Source organism: Anomaloglossus baeobatrachus, chromosome 5 (genome assembly GCF_048569485.1).
Source record: "Anomaloglossus baeobatrachus isolate aAnoBae1 chromosome 5, aAnoBae1.hap1, whole genome shotgun sequence".
Lineage (NCBI taxonomy): Eukaryota > Metazoa > Chordata > Amphibia > Anura > Aromobatidae > Anomaloglossus > Anomaloglossus baeobatrachus.
The window spans coordinates 535,602,721-535,619,335 of NC_134357.1; positions in this window are offsets into that span (position 1 = coordinate 535,602,721).

The window sequence follows — 16,615 nt, forward strand, 5'->3', positions numbered from 1 at the left end:
CAGCTGTGTAAATCATAGAATAAGGAATAGGGACAGTGTTAGTGCATTGCTTAGTTAGGTGACAGCCGTTCCTGTTTTAAACCTGCCAAAAAAAAAAATCCTCTTAATAGTGGTGCATACGGTCTGTTACTGCAGTGTGTGATATAGGGAGAGCTTATTCACAGGCAGGGAGAGATTTAAAGCTGTCCTGACATTTGCTACTAATAATCAACAATCTCAGCACTGCTACATCCCTTGTCTGGTATACTAGCAATAGGTATTACAACTTGCAAAACAAAAAGGTCCCAAAATTGTAAAAACAACGGGTTTAGGTGTAGTGTAGTGCCGGTCAGCCACCATCTCAATTCACAGTCTGAGTGTTACTAATTTTTTATTAATACTCTGTGTCAGTGGCACAACTTTTGCCTGAAGCAAAATACCTTCATATTATCAAACTAGCCCAATTTTGGGGATATTCATATCTTACAGAACTTAGATAGTGGCCTGCTGCAACTAATACACAGTGTGAGTGTTACCAAATTTTTATTAATACTCGGTGTCAGTGGCACTACTTGTGCCTAAAGCAAAATACCTTCATAGCACCAAGCTAGCATCCTGATGGATGGTGGCGTCTTCCTATCTTACAGAACCTACATAGTGTCCTGCTCTTACTAAAACACTGTCTGAGTGCCAAAAACCAATACTAACATAAAAGGGTTGTTAAACCCTGTTTTTCTTTTGGGGCTGAAAGACATTCACAACATCTTTGTCGACTCCTCCAAGTGATACTTTGTCCAATAAAGCAAGCAAGGAAAGGATCCAGCTCAGACTCTTAAGAATTTGAATAAAAAGCATTTCTTTATTTTATCTTGTTAAAAAGAATATATCCAAAAAAGGTATAATGACACCGGCTGTTTACACTGACAGATGGCAGATGAAAAAAAACTACGCGTTTCGGCGGTACGCCTTCATCATATTGACCTAACGAAGGCGTACCGCCGAAACGCGTAGTTTTTTTTTCATCTGCCGTCTGTCAGTGTAAACAGCCGGTGTCATTATACCTTTTTTGGATATATTCTTTTTTTTTAAATCAAATATTTTTTTTTTTTTTTTTTAACTATATTTTTATTCAAATTTTTCAATAACATAACACTGGCATAAGCGAATTCAGCATTGTAAATTCAACATTACATTGTCATATTTGATCATCCCAAATTCCATACCAATTTTTAAAATCAATAACCGTAACATGGCAAGATAAAGCAAAGGAAAGCAGCGACCCCTTAACCCATCATTCTTATCATTCCCCCCATTGAACCCTTGTGAACATGGTAATGACATATAATAAAGAAGTCCCACTCAAATCGGTTATTTCCCCCTCTCCCTTTAGTCAGCTTTCGGCCTTTCCTCCCCCACCTCCAAGCCATCCAATGTATCCTTCAATTTTTCAGTATGATACCAGACTGTGTCTTTGAAAGGTGACATAATCCTGACTATCTCCTCCCGAGTACAATAGGCCAGTATGAATTTCTTCCATTTGTTAAAGTGCTGTCGTATTCTATCCGCCCTCCTTTCTGCATCCAATCCTTCTATTTCAAGAAGATGCATGAGCTGACCCAAGATCTCTTCAATCGCGGGGACCCTAGACTCCAACCAATTTTTTAGTATCGCTCTCTTGGCTGCCAGAAGTATCACATGTATAAGTCTGGGTGGGTTAGTCATCTTCCCTTTGGTATCGTTCCCCTCCTCCCAATGGTGAAAAATAGCGAACCCAGGTGAGAGCCGAACTTCAAGACCCCACACCTTTTGTATACAACTTTTGATCTGTGACCATAATGGACTCAAATGGGGGCAGGACCACAACCCGTGAAGGAGATCAGTTCCACTACTCTTACACTTAGGGCAATACGTAATCCTGTCTGGCTTTGTTGCTGATGGAGGGAGATTAAAACCATAAATTGCCTTGTGCATAATTCTAAATTGGGTTTCTCGCCAATTCTCATTTAAAATTGATTTACGAAGAGCATTCCACCCTCCCCTAATTTTTACCCCCATAGACGGGTCCTCAAATTGTTTCTCCCAAGATTTAAATAAACCTTCCGGGTGCTGTCCTATTAATAGATCACGCATGGCTCCATAAAGAAAAGAGATAGATGATGAAGTTATTGAGTTCTTTACCAGACAATCAAAAGAGTTAAATACTACCTCCTGGGTCACATCATGCAACTGAGTCATAATACTATATCTCACTTGGTCATATTGGATTACTTGGTTAGGCCCCAGGCCATACTGCGCTATAATTTCATCTCTACTCAACCATCTAGGTTCTGAGGTGTGCAAGAGATGAGCAACAGTCCTTATACCCCTCACCTTCCACTCTTCAAACAGCTTATTGCTTGTCCCCTGCACAAACTCTGGATTCCCCCATATAGGCAAGTATTTGGATATTTTATGGGGAAGTTTGTAGTTTTTCCTCAACGCCTTCCACGCTGCAATCGTGTCTTTAAATAAGGAAGAGTGCTTGATTTTCACTGGGAGATTAGCCTGCCTAGTATGAAGCAATGCCACCAGATCCCAAGGTTGTGCATAGTCTCTCTCAAGCTCCAACGCTGAATAATGCCTAGAGCCTTTAATCCAATCCAGTATATATCTAGTCAAACAGGCTATATTGTAACCCCGAATGTTCGGCAAACTCAGACCTCCATGAACCTTAGATGCCATCAACTTCTTAAGCCCTATACGAGGGCGTTTCCCCCTCCAAATGAAGTGTGAAAAAGCTCTATTTAGCTGGACAATATCTTTATGCTTGAGAAGCAGGGGAAGTGTTTGAAGATGATACATTAATTTTGATATCGACATCATCTTAATTAGGTGGACTCTACCAATTATGTTCAATGGAAGGTCGTGCCATCTTTTAAGATCTTGCTCTATTTGGCTCAGAAGGGGTGGATAGTTTAGACTATAAAGGGTTGCCGGAACCTTACCTATTTTAACTCCCAGGTATGTGATATATGACTTAGCCACTGTAATTCCTTCAAAAGGGTTCTGCTCCCGTGTTTGAACATTTGTCCCTCCCAGGTATAGGAGCTCGCACTTTGACGCATTAATCTTGAAGCCTGAATACGCTCCAAACTCTCGCAAAATTTGTAAAATCTCGGGGACCTGCTGAGCTGGATTCGAAAGGAAAAGCAAAATGTCATCTGCAAAAAAAGCTGACTGAATTTGTCTATTATTTACAGAAATACCCTGGAAGGTGCTATGTGTAGATAACAATCGTACCAATGGTTCCAGAGCCAGATTAAAAAGTAATGGGGAAAGGGGGCAACCCTGTCTGGTTCCTTTCAGTAACGGAAAAGGGGCTGACAGATATCCTGGAATGTAAACTTGAGCCTTCGGATTTGTGTAAATTTCTCTAATGTAGGTATAAAATGACCCCGAAAAACGCATTTCATCTAGAACTCTATAAAGCCATGACCACTCAATATTGTCAAAGGCTTTCTCGGCATCTATTGTAAGCAAAGCGGGAGATTCTCCTTTCAGAGGCCGAAGGTTAACCCTATCCAGGACAAGAAGAACTTTTCTAATATTTAGTGTCCCTGATCTTTTCTGAATGAAACCGGCCTGTGCTGGGGAAATCAGTTGGGGAAGAATTATAGCTAGACGATTCGCCATAATCTTTGACATTATCTTCATATCTAGGTTGATAAGTGATATGGGCCTATACGAACCCGGATCCTTCGGGTCCTTCCCCTGTTTAGGGATCAATTTTATATATGCCCGGTTATTATTTTGGAAAGACGCATTACCGTCTAGTATGCTATTATACAGTTCTAGTAATGTAGGTAAGATCTCTTCCTTTACTGTTTTATAGAATTCTCCCGTAAATCCGTCAGGGCCAGGGGCTTTATAATTATGCATGGAGTTGATTGTCCCCAATACTTCTTCCCCCGTAATTTTAGCATTCAGAAAAGTGCGATGCTCTTCTGTGAGTCGAGGTAGTGTCACTTTAGATAAAAGATTATTATCAGGAAATTTGTCTCCCTTTTCCGACGAATAAAGGTTTCTATAATACGTGCCTAAAGTCTCAATTATTGTCTTAGGGTTTTTGTGTATCTCCCCCTTTTGATTTTTTATTTGCATGGGTCCCTGAGTTATAGTCCTATTTTTCGCTAAGTTGGCCAGTATTTTCCCTGCTTTATTTCCAAAGCGATGTAATGTAGCTTCTTGCATTGACCTAGCCATTTGTTCCCGTTTTTCCGCCCACTCATTAAAAGCTCTTTGGGCTATTACCCATCTATCTCTATGGTCCCTATCAGGATGCTTTTGAAAAGAAGTATATGCTTCCCTCAATTTATGGGAGGTTTCAGTAAATTTAAGATGAGCCTTTTTCTTCAAATAGGAAACATGTGCTATCGTTCTGCCCCGTAATACTGCCTTCGCCGTATCCCATAATAACATAGGTGTGTCTTTATGTTGATCATTATGTACCATAAATTCCGTCCACCATCCCTTTAATTTCAAGGAAAAATCTTCGTTATCTTTAAGGAAGGAAGGATATCGCCACAGATAGTCCGTTCCTCTGGGATAGATGTTTGCTAGGTCTAGCACCACCGGGGCATGGTCAGAAATCACCAAATCCTGGATAGTAGCTGAGTGGAGCGCACGTACCAGGTTCCCTGAAATAAGGAAGTAGTCAATGCGAGACCAGGAGCTATTAGCATGTGAATAGTGTGTAAATTCCCTATCCTGAGGGTGCAGTAGTCTCCACGCATCCCATAAGGCCGTGGCATTTAACAGAGGACGCATAACTTTATCATGGCCGCGCGGTACATTTGGGGGGCCTTTAGCATTTTTCCTGTCCTCTAGCACAGATACCACCGAGTTGAAATCCCCCCCAATTATTAGATTAAAATGGGCATGTTCTAAAATTTTGGCCTCAAGTCGTTGAAAGAATGATTTGTTGTTTTCGTTCGGGGCATAAATATTAAAGATTTTATAAATTCCTCCAGGTATCTCCACTGAGACCATCTGAACCCTACCTTCCGTGTCCGCATATGTTTCCAGGACTTGATGTTGTAATCTCCTACTTACTAATGTAATAACCCCTGCTTTCCTTTTAACTGAAGATGACCCATAGACTCCTCCAACCCACAATTTCCCCATCCTCTGCATGTCTGAACCTTCCAGATGAGTTTCCTGAAGGAGCGCAATGTCCGGTTTGAGGCGATTAAGGTGGCGTAATATCTTAATTCTTTTTTGGGGGGAACGTAACCCCTTAACATTCCAGGTGACTATTCTCATAAAGTGCATGTAATAAATGGAAATCCTGCCTTTCGTTTACCATGTTTTTGCTGCCCTCCTTTGCCAAAAAAAAATTCAACCAATTAGACAATTGAACATAGTGCTCACTTGCAATAACGAGAGTAGTAGTAATAATAATAACTCTGTGTAAAATCTCTGCTACTTCACTTGAATCCAAAATCCCCAAACATTTCAAACATCTCCCTCCCCTCCCCCCCCCAACTATACCATAATACTCAGACTTCACTTTTTTCTGATCATCTACCAAGCTCAGTCAACCTTATACTTGTATAGCATTTCACCAATATAAAGGAGTGTCCCACCTACAAAGAAAGAGAAAAGGAAGAAAAAAAAAAAAAAAAAAAAAAAAAAGGTTCTCTTTCCTTTCCTCCGCCTCAGATTTCTTGAACTTTTTCCACTGCGGCTTCTCCAGCCTAAATCAAAAACAGGTGTCCCACCTTGAACTTCATACATCCGACATTTGTCTATTTGTCTCAGGTTCCCTTAAGTTCCTTGTTTTGTTGTCTCCGGTCCTTCGGGGAAGCTGTAGCGAGCTTCACAGAGCTCCCTTTGGTCACTCTCTGGTTCGGTGAGTCGTTGCGCCCTTGTCCTGGAGAATTCCTGAGGTCACGAGGACTGTTGATCCGCTCAATAAAGGCCTCTGCCTCCTTTGGACTTGAGAAAGAATTGTAAGATCCATCCTGATGTCTGATAATCAACGTTGCCGGGTACTTTAACTGGAAGCGTATATTTCTCTTAAATAAGGCAGAGCATATGTATGAGAATGCCCTCCGCTGCCGTGTGACCTCCGCAGAAAAATCCTCGAAGAGCAAGATGCGCGAGCCTTTCACCTCCAAGGGATGTTTCAATTTCTTGTATGCCTGTAATATTTCCTGTTTATCGGAGAAGTCCAAGTATTTCATTATGACTTGTCTTGGGCGTCTGTTATTTTCACTCTCATCACCTCTCCTTGGCGGACCAATGCGGTGCACCCTTTCCACTTTTCTCCTTCCTGCTACTCCCAGTGTTGTAGGAATAGTGGATTCACACAGTGTACGTAGCTCACCAACCGGGTATGTTTCAGGCAGGCCGACAATGTGCAAATTGCTTCTTCTGGAGCGGTTCTCCAGATCGTCCACACGGTCCCTCAGGATCAGATTCTCCTTGGCCAGACGCATGACTGTAGTGTGGTCAGAGCTGAAGTCCTCCTCTAACGTCGACATTTTGGTTTCCATAGCCGCAACCTGTTCCACCGTCTCATCAAGTTGGTTCTGTATGGCACTGAGAGCTTTTGCTATTGATGCTTTAATTGTAGCGGAGATGTCAGGTAGCAAACGATTGGCGACTTCATCAGCCAGACGCTTATAATCCATACCCTCCACTGTTTTGAATACATCCGGGGTCCCCGTGGAATCCTCCATCTCCATCTGATGAGTATTCTCAGGTGACCGAGGGACACTTAATTCTGTATGGGCAGTCACAATCTTTTTTTCACACTGTACGCTGGATGTATGAGGATTTTGTGTTTTGGAGCTGCTACGCAGCAGGTATCTTTCCATCAAATAGTGAATGAAGGGACGCAAGTTTTGACACTGATTTAGTGTGGGTTGTCAGACAAATCTTGATTCTGCTCCCCCTTTTGTTTATTCTTACTTTCACCCCTTTCTCCCCCCTGCCAGAGTTATATGAATTCTCACTGTCCTGAAACTTTGCAGGGATGTATGTTTAAACTTCCCTCCTTCAACTTCTTTCACTTTCTCCAGAGCTTTGCACTGATTCTGTATGCCTAGAGATTCAGCACCTGCTTGTTAAGCACAGGTCTGGACAAGATGGGGGAAGGGCCCAGGGATTCCCGGCGTTTTAACTCTGCTCTTTGCAGAACTTGTCAGTAGCGTTGTTTGCAGCTGATATCTTATCAGGACTCCAGGAGATTTATTATTCTGCTGCTGGTTAACTGCTTAGTGCTGGGGGAGTGAGTGCAAGGTAAGCTGTGCCCTGCTCTCTGTGTACAGATCTGATGTTAGTGCAGGGCAGGCTCCGGCGCCATCTTTATCACGCTGCCAGATCTTGAGAGGGAGGGGGAGAGCGAAGTTCACCGCGCTGTTTCAAGTAATTATCTCCACGGCTCCCCATGAACATCCCTGCATTCAGCAACTTCACTCACCGGTGGTATGGAGCGGGGGAGGCTGGTGGGATGTCCGGTATATATGTCAGAGCTGCAGGGAATGACAGAGCTCAGGCGTCCTGTGTCCTACATGATCAGCGCAGGAGCCGGAAGTCCAAATCAAATATTTTTTAATTAACATTTTTGTTTAACAAAAGAAAAACAACGCATAGATACAAATATGCAAACCCACCCCCTCACCCCCCCAAACAAAATCCCTTATTCGACTCAATACACTGTATATTCTTCTGTACATTTATACTCCTAAACACATTAAGGCATAGATCAGTGACCAGTCCCTCACTCATAAAGTACCTATCTATTACACCTGCAATTCAACCTGACACCATGGCTCCTTCCCAAGCGTCTTAGCTAAACCTAATTCACCCCCAGGGCTCTGGCCCAGGTCAGTGTCACCGGGTCCACATTTGCAGTATCAAGCCACGGGGCCCACAGATCCTCAAATTTTTTGTATGCCCTTCTCTTCTGGTAAACATACCTCTCCAGCCGGAGGACATAATTTACCTTATCTACTAACTCTTTAGTGTCGGGAACCTTTCTATTTTTCCAATATAATGCTATGACCTTCCTTCCCTGATATAATATACGCGCGATAGCAGTCTTATGGGTCTCCAGAATAGAGACTTCTGCCGTATATCCAAGAACACACGTCAGAGGTCCACGATCAGTACGACAGTCATACACAGAATCAATCAGGTCAAGCACTCCCGTCCAGTAGCTTCTCAAACGTGGGCAGTTCCACATAAGATGAATCAAATCAGCGTCCGAAGCTCCACATGTCCAACAACATTGGTCGGGGGCTAGCACCTATTTTGAATAAAAATGCTGGCGTCCTGTATACCCAATGTACTAAAAAAATTGTGTTAGCCTCTGTGACTCGCTTACAGACAACAGTGGAATATTTTGCAGTATCTCCTCCCACATCTCAGAAATATTTCCCAGGTCTCTCTGCCACCTATTTCTAAGACCACAGGTTACCTCCCTAAATTTGGCATCCTGGAAATACATGTAGTACCAGGAGATCGCACCCTTAGCGTCCCGAGCCGCCACTGAAATATCCAGTAACGGCGTCCGGTTCACTGGTGACAACCCCACAGATACCGACTGCACCTCACATGCATGCCGAACCTGAAGGTATTGGAAGAAACTGCTATTCTGGATATCAAATTCCCTCCTAAGCACTTCAAATGTCTTTATCCGCCCCTCTTCAAACAATTGCTGCACCTTCTTAATCCCTTTGCGCTGCCATAACTCAAACCTACATAGTTTGTCAAGTTCAGGGAGATTCAGGTTTTCCCATATAAGTGAGTATTTGGTGACTGTTCCCACCTTCAGTACGTCTTTTACTTTTCCCCAGGTCTTCCCCATCTCCCTCAAGGTATGATACTCCAAAAAAGATATTTTCAGAAACCCGCCCCGAATCTAACTCCGCAGGTAAGTCCTTCCTCCCCAAAACATGACGCAGCATTGCCACTATTGACAGCAAAGATTCCGCAACCTCGACCTCCCAATTCTTGAAATGTTGCAGTTGCGCTGCCAGATAATAGAGAAATGGGTCTGGAACTGCCAGTCCCTCCTTCATTTTAGGTTTTTGTAGTGTTTGCAGTTTTATTCGCGCAATTCCCCTTTTCCAGATCAACTCTCTGAAAATACTGTTAATTTTATGAAACATACGTTGGGGTAGCCAGACTGGTGCATTATGTAACAGGTATAGTGCCTGCGGCATCAGAATCATTTTTGCCAAATTAGCTCTACCAACTACCGATGGAGGGAGTTTACACCAGGCCTTGGTTTTCTGCTGAAACCTACTTAGATGAGGAGTGATGTTTAATTTCTCAAAGTCTGTCACCTTCTCACTAATCCAAACGCCCAGGTATTTAAAGAGGAGGGAGCTTCAGCTGCCCTACTAGACTGTCCGGGGCAGGGGGGACAGGCCCTAATGTCATCAGAGATGATTTGTCCCAATTAATTGTTAAGCCCGACAGTGTACCAAATCGGTCGATAACACCTATAGCTTCCTTGAGGGAGTTTGGCCAATCATCTAGAACTTGTCATCTGCATAAAGAGCAACTTTCTCTGTTAAGTTACCGTGCCGGAAACCTTTTACACCACTCGATGCTCTCAAGGCTGCAGCGAGTGGCTCATTGGCAATGGCAAACAGCAATGGGGACAATTTTCCCCATAGATTGTAAGCTTTCGAGCAGGGCCCTCATTCCTACTGTAGCTGTTGAATTATGTACAATTTTGTTTTGTATTTGTCTATACAACCCCCCAGCGGATTGTGAAGTGTTGCGGAATATGTTGGCGCTATATAAATAAACTTTATTATTATTATTATTATTATTATTATTAATGAACACGCCTAGTCCCCCTGGCCAATAAAAACCCCTCTGACAGCAGTCCATTAACCTGTACCCTGGCACTGGGAGCTGCTTATAGCAGTCTCACCCATGAGTAGAGATGAGCGAACCGGCCGTGATTCGGCTCCAGTTCGGTTCGTCGAACGGGAGTCCCGTTCGAGTTCGGTTCGGCGAACGTTCGACGAACCGAACTCGAACCGCATAGGAAACAATGGCAGGCAATCACAAACACATAAAAACACCTAGAAAACACCCTCAATGGTGTCCAAAAGGTGACAACTCACAGCACAACACAAACACATGGGAAAGTGACAAGGACATATACTCATGCGAAAACAAAAGAGCTGGACAAGGAAAAAGAGGAGGAAACACAGATATAGGCATGGCACGCCCTTCTAAAATCATGTAAAACACCGCAAGGTGACTCCAAGCGGAGTTCTCCCTTTTTTCCAAAAATTGGGCCACACACACACCCACCCCTTCAGTGGCAGCACTTGTTCTCCAGTTGTACACTTCACAGCTAGATTTGCATCAAGCACATTCAAAAATACGCCATCCTTTTCCGTCCTCAGGATTGCACCGGGGTAGGTAGCAAAGTCTTTGCTGAACCATGACTTGTTCATCTTGGCTCCTTTTAAAAAACACAGCAAGCAAGGGTTACTCCAAGCGGAGTCTCCCTTTTTTCCAAAAATTGGGCCACACAGGCACTCACCCCTTCAGTGGCAGCACTTGTGCCCCAGTTGTACACTTCACAGCTAGATTTGCATCAAGCACATTCAAAAATACGCCATACTTAACCGTCCCCAAGAGGACACTGGTGTAGGTAGCTAAGTCTTTCCTGATCCCAGCTCTGTTCATCTTGGATCATTTTTAAAAACAATGTAAGCAAGGGTTACTCCAAGCGGAGTCTCCCTTTTTTCCAAAAATTGGGCCACACAGACACTCACCCCTTCAGTGGCAGTACTTGTGCCCCAGTTGTACACTTCACAGCTAGATTTGCATCAAGCACATTCAAAAATACGCCATCCTTTTCCGTCCTCAGGATTGCACCGGGGTAGGTAGCAAAGTCTTTGCTGAACCATGACTTGTTCATCTTGGCTCCTTTTAAAAAACACAGCAAGCAAGGGTTACTCCAAGCAGAGTCTCCCTTTTTTTCCAAAAATTGGGCCCCACACACACCCACCCATTCAGTGGCAGCACTTGTGCCCCAGTTGTACACTTCACAGCTAGATTTGCATCAAGCACAATCAAAAATACGCCATACTTAACCGTTCCCAGGATGACCCCGGGGTAGGTAGCACAGTCTTTCCTGATCCCAGATCTGTTCATCTTGGATCATTTTTAAAAACAATGTAAGCAAGGGTTACTCCAAGCGGAGTCTCCCTTTTTTCCAAAAATTGGGCCACACAGACACCCCATCAGTGGCAGCACTTGTGCCCTAGTTGCAAACAAGATGTTTTGATTTGCATCAAGCACATTCCAAATCCACAAGCATTTACTCTCCCCAGGATGACACAGGGGTAGTAAATTCCTTGTGGATCCATGACTTGTTCATTTTGATGAACGTTAGTCTGTCCACATTGTCACTGGACAGACGCGTGCGCTTATCTGTCAGCACACACCCAGCAGCACTGAAGACACGTTCAGAGACAACGCTGGCAGCTGGACACGACAAAATCTCCAAGGCGTAAGTTGAGAGCTCTGGCCATTTTTCAAGATTTGAAGCCCAAAATGAGCAAGGCTCCATTTGCAAAGTCATGGCATCGATGTTCATTTGGAGATACTTCTGTATGATCCTCTCCAGCCGTTGACTATGTGTCAGACTTGTTGTCTCTGGTGGCCTTGCAAAGGACGGTCTAAAAAAATTATGAAAAGATTCAATAAAATTGCTGTTACCAGCACCAGATACGGTGCTACTGGTACGGGTAGACTGTTGAAGATGACGAGACCGTCCCATGTTTGTCAAGTTACAACTGGGAGATTCACTCCCTGCACCTGCACGGTTGTTAGGTGGAAAAGCCGAGCTAAGATCGAGTAACAGCTTCTGCTGATACTCCTGCATACGTGCGTCCCTTTCTATGGCTGGAATTATGTCACAAAATTTGGACTTGTACCGGGGATATAATAGTGTGGCAAGCCAGTAGTCATCATCACTTCTAATTTTGACAATACGAGGGCCATGTTGGAGGTAGTGCAGCAAGAAGGCGCTCATGTGTCTTGTGCAGTCATGCGGACCAAGTCCACGCTGTGTTTGTGGCATAGAGGTGCTAACCGTTCTTTCTTCCTCTGACATCTCCCCCCAACCTCTTTCAACTGAAATTTGACCAAGGTCTCCCTCATCCGCTGAGTCTTCCATGTCCATGGACAGTTCGTCCTCCATTTCTTCATGTTCTCCTGCACCTTCCTCAACATTTCGCCTGCTACCATGCGCCCTTGTTGATCCCTGTCCCCCATGGTCCCATGCCTGCCGCTTTGGTGATGATGAACGTCTGGACCTTGGTGATGTTGTTGTGTCTTGCGCATATGAATCCTTCTGTAGTTCCTCCCCTTCCTGTTGTCCCACCCCCTGACTCCGAATAGTGTTTAGCGTGTGCTCCAGCATGTAAATGACTGGAATTGTCATGCTGATAATGGCATTGTCAGCGCTAAACATATTCGTCGCCATGTCGAAACTGTGCAGAAGGGTGCATAGGTCCTTGATCTGAGACCACTCCATCAGGGTGATCTGCCCCACCTCTGCATCTCGTTGGCCCAGGCTATACGTCATGACGTATTGCACCAGGGCTCGGCGGTGCTGCCACAGTCGCTGTAACATGTGGAGAGTTGAATTCCAGCGTGTCGCCACATCGCATTTCAGGCGATGAACCGGCAGGCCGAAAGACTTCTGGAGCTATGCAATTCGCTCAGCTGCGGCGGTTGAACGGCGGAAGTGAGCAGACCGTTTTCGTGCCCTGGTCAGAAGGCCATCTAGGCTGGGATAGTGTGTTAAAAATTGCTGGACAACAAGGTTCAACACGTGAGCCATACAAGGCACGTGTGTCACCTTGCCCAGGCGAAGGGCCGCACCCAGGTTTGCAGCATTGTCGCACACAGCCTTACCAGGCTGCAGGTTGAGTGGAGACAACCATTTATTAAACTCAGTCTCCAGAGCTGCCCACAACTCAGCCGCTGTGTGACTCCTATTTCCAAGACATGTCAAGCTAAAGACCGCCTGATGCCGTTGATAAGGCCTTAATTTAGGTTGATGCAATCTAGTCATGCATCCCTCTTAAACTGTCTGCAGTCCAAATTATGAGTCACTCGTGGTAGCATGCATACCACTCTCTTTCACACACACCCAGAGAGTCGTACTCGGATATGAATAGAAAGTAAGACTGCTTTATTCCGGAAGCTGTACAAATATATATAACCGGGCTTATTGGCTAGGTGCCAAGAATACGTAACACGTCTCCTATTGGATAAAGTAGAACAGCTTATTCTGTGATCTACAATTTACTGTAATGTGCTTGGTTCCTCATTTATATTAAGCAATGTCAGCATGATTCACTTGTCACAAGAATAGCCCAGACTGTCTGTCTGAGTCTTATGCCAAGAGATATGTGGGGTACAGTTCAAACACCATCTTAAATCCTGTTCTTTATGGATATCTCCATGTAACTCTTATATACTCATAATAATTCATAATCTTGTCCATAACAGTCCCCCCTTTGGAGATAGCCAAAAAGTCTTTCCTTACTTTTCCAGGTCTATTGATCTGTCCTAATGCCGATGGTTACCTCACTCACATACGAGATACCCCATCCCTTGTGGATGAATCTTCCCACCCAACAGACTATGCATAGGAAGCCAGATCCTGACCGTATTCTCTAGACTGTCCTCATGGCTATATTCCGCTGGCACACGTTATTCAGGAAGGGGGAACGTGGCAGTAGTCCTCTAATGGGCTAATATTTATCAGGGTTGGTTTCACTCAAAGTCTCATGCTCCTCAGTCCTCAGGCGGTAATGGTGGGACATCATCAAAGGTGGGATGCACAGTCGTCTTCTGGTCCACATGCTTAGATATCATCGTCCTGGCACAAAGTATCGAGTAGAAGAGGGAAGACAGCCGTCTCCTGGTCTCAGGCAGGTCCGGCATCTCTTTGTAGTGGAATGCATGGTTCTTCGTCCGAAAGAAAAAGAGTGAGAGGAGAGAGAGAAAGAGAGAGAGAAAGATTGAGAAGAGAGGAAGAGAGAGAAAGATTGAGAAAAGAGAGAGGAAAAGAGGAGAGAGAGAAAAAGAAAAGAGAGAAAAATCTAGATCTGGTTGGATCTGGAGGAGAAAACTCAAAAACGTGTATTAGGCAAATGTTTTAACAAACAAACAACAAGCTTAGTTGAAGTATCTGGGGGTACTTCTAAACAGGATTTCATAGGGTCTCAACCTAGTGGTCCCTGCTGGGGTGTGTCTGACACTGAACAATGCAAGGGGAAGACTCTCATGCCCTTGCTTTCTACACTGCCCCATCCTCCCAACCTTCCCTCTATTCTGTGGCTGGTATGGGGTGTGTAGTCAGTTCTGTGTCTAAGGCCTGCCATATCTCTTTGGCTGGCAGTGAAAGCAGGTCACTAGCCACTTTCCATTGTCTCCGGGAGCCCACAGCTGCACCCTATCTCAGTCCTCTTCTTCTTCTGAGACTTGCTCTTGTAGGTTCAGGACAATGTTTTCTCAAGACTTTCCATCTTTCCTTTCTTCTTCACATCGGGGTCATTCAAAAAGCACAGATTGACTGACTGTTTCTTTGGTAAGTGGTCTTGGGGCTTCTTTGGATGTTCTGTCAGTGAGGGCACTTCTTACTGCTTCCCTTGACTCCTCCAATGTAGGCCTCAACCCTGCTCACCGCGACTCTGTCTGGCAATAGCAAAGCTTCCATCCGTTCTTCTATGGCCTCATGGCGACGTACAGTTCCATTGGCAGTGATCAAGTCTCTTGTCCTCCACAGAGTAGATGCTGGCTGCCATCTTGCAGGCTTCAGCGAGAGCACATACATCTGCTTCTTCACAAACAGGCATGCGGGTAGCGACTGCTCTATCAGCACAGCGTCTTCTGCTACCAGCACCATACCCATGTGGAACCATCTTCTTGATGCACATCTTGATCCATCCGCAAAGGGGTTAAGTCAGGGTCCAAAGGTGTATCCGTCACTGTATCGAATCCAGAGTTTCTTCAGCTATGCCAGAGTCGACTACCTCTTCCACCAAGGTGTCAGAGGTGGGACACTCCCCCCTTGGAAGAGGGAGACGTTCAGCAGGATTAAGGACCACACACCGGGAGATGGTGACTTTGTCAGGGAGCAGTGATGTCATACGGGCACTGATCTTCAACTGGTGCTTTCGGTAGGTGTTCAATCTGGCTGAGTAGTGTTCAAAGGGCTGCTGTCTTCCTCCATGGCAAACAGGTAGAATGACTTCTGGGCTGGAGATGATGTGATGATACTCTTCAGGTGACTGTGACTGTAACTCAGGAGTTACCAGCTGTAGTTGTTTGCATATGGGCTCTCGGAGACCTGATACAAAGGACTATACCTAGGTTTGTAAGAAAGAGCAATGAGTGTAACTTGGGGTCAGGAGAACACTGAAATTCTAAAAACTAAGGTCCCCTAAAACCCCGGGGAAAGAGAAGAGCACAAGAGTGTTTGGAAACTAGCAAGCAGCACCCCCTGACTACATATACACAACTAGGAAAAAGCAGTGGAGCGTATCTACTCTACCTCTCCTGTGCTGACCCTGTAACTGGGGGCCCTGCACTCTCCCTCATCCCGACGGTAGACCTGATGGTGGTCAGGGTCGGGCCTCCAGCGTATCCCTTTCTCCTGTCAGACCCTGCAAACTAGGACACAAAGGATTACTGGGTGCTGCCAACGAAAACCCTAATATTTGCCAACTCCTGATGATCAATGTCCCTATGGGACCACGTGATCCTCGACCCTCTCTATCAGGGAACTCTTGTGCAAGATACCAGGCAGGATAACATACAAGTGAGAATATCTCAAACCAGGCTAAGCATCAACTGCCATAGGCAGAAACATATTCACTGTCCACCAGGACTAATAGTGAGCAGTCTATATGGTCTACTAAACTGTATACTAGATACAGCAAAAACAAACATGCAAAAGTGAAGGAAAAAGTTTTCACAGGACTATCAGCGATAACATCTGCTAAGGTTCATGAGTGGGAACACGATGGGGAACAACTGCATATATGACCAAAAAGTGAGTGTGTGTGTTTCAGGTCCCTATATCCCCCCTCTGCAGTCCCTGCTATGTCAGCAATAAACAGAGCAGTGACTTTGGCTGCTAAAACAAAAATAGGGAACTGGGTGTCGGCTGGACTAAAATGGCGTCAAAAGATGAACTATGTAGTGTCTGAGTTAAAACGTCCACTAAAGATAATTACCGATAAGAAACAGCCGCTAAAAGAGGAAGTAGGTGTTGCCCAAAAATGGCGTCTGAAGAGTCCTGGGAGGGAGTGACATGTATTGTGACATCTACATTCAGGAGGTATTCAATCTGTCACTGGGAATATGGATTATATAGGGACCCCTGGGCTGACCCTGTAACTAGGGACCCTGTGCTTGCCCTCATCTCGACGGTAGACCTGATGGTGGTCAGGGCCGAGCCTCCAGCGTATCCCTATCTCCTGTCAGACCCTGATAACTATCCCCATACCATACTCCACCCAGGGCTGGGTAAAACACAAAGTGACAGAAAGAAATCTACATTCAGGACAGGAAATAATGGGGTGGGCTTACG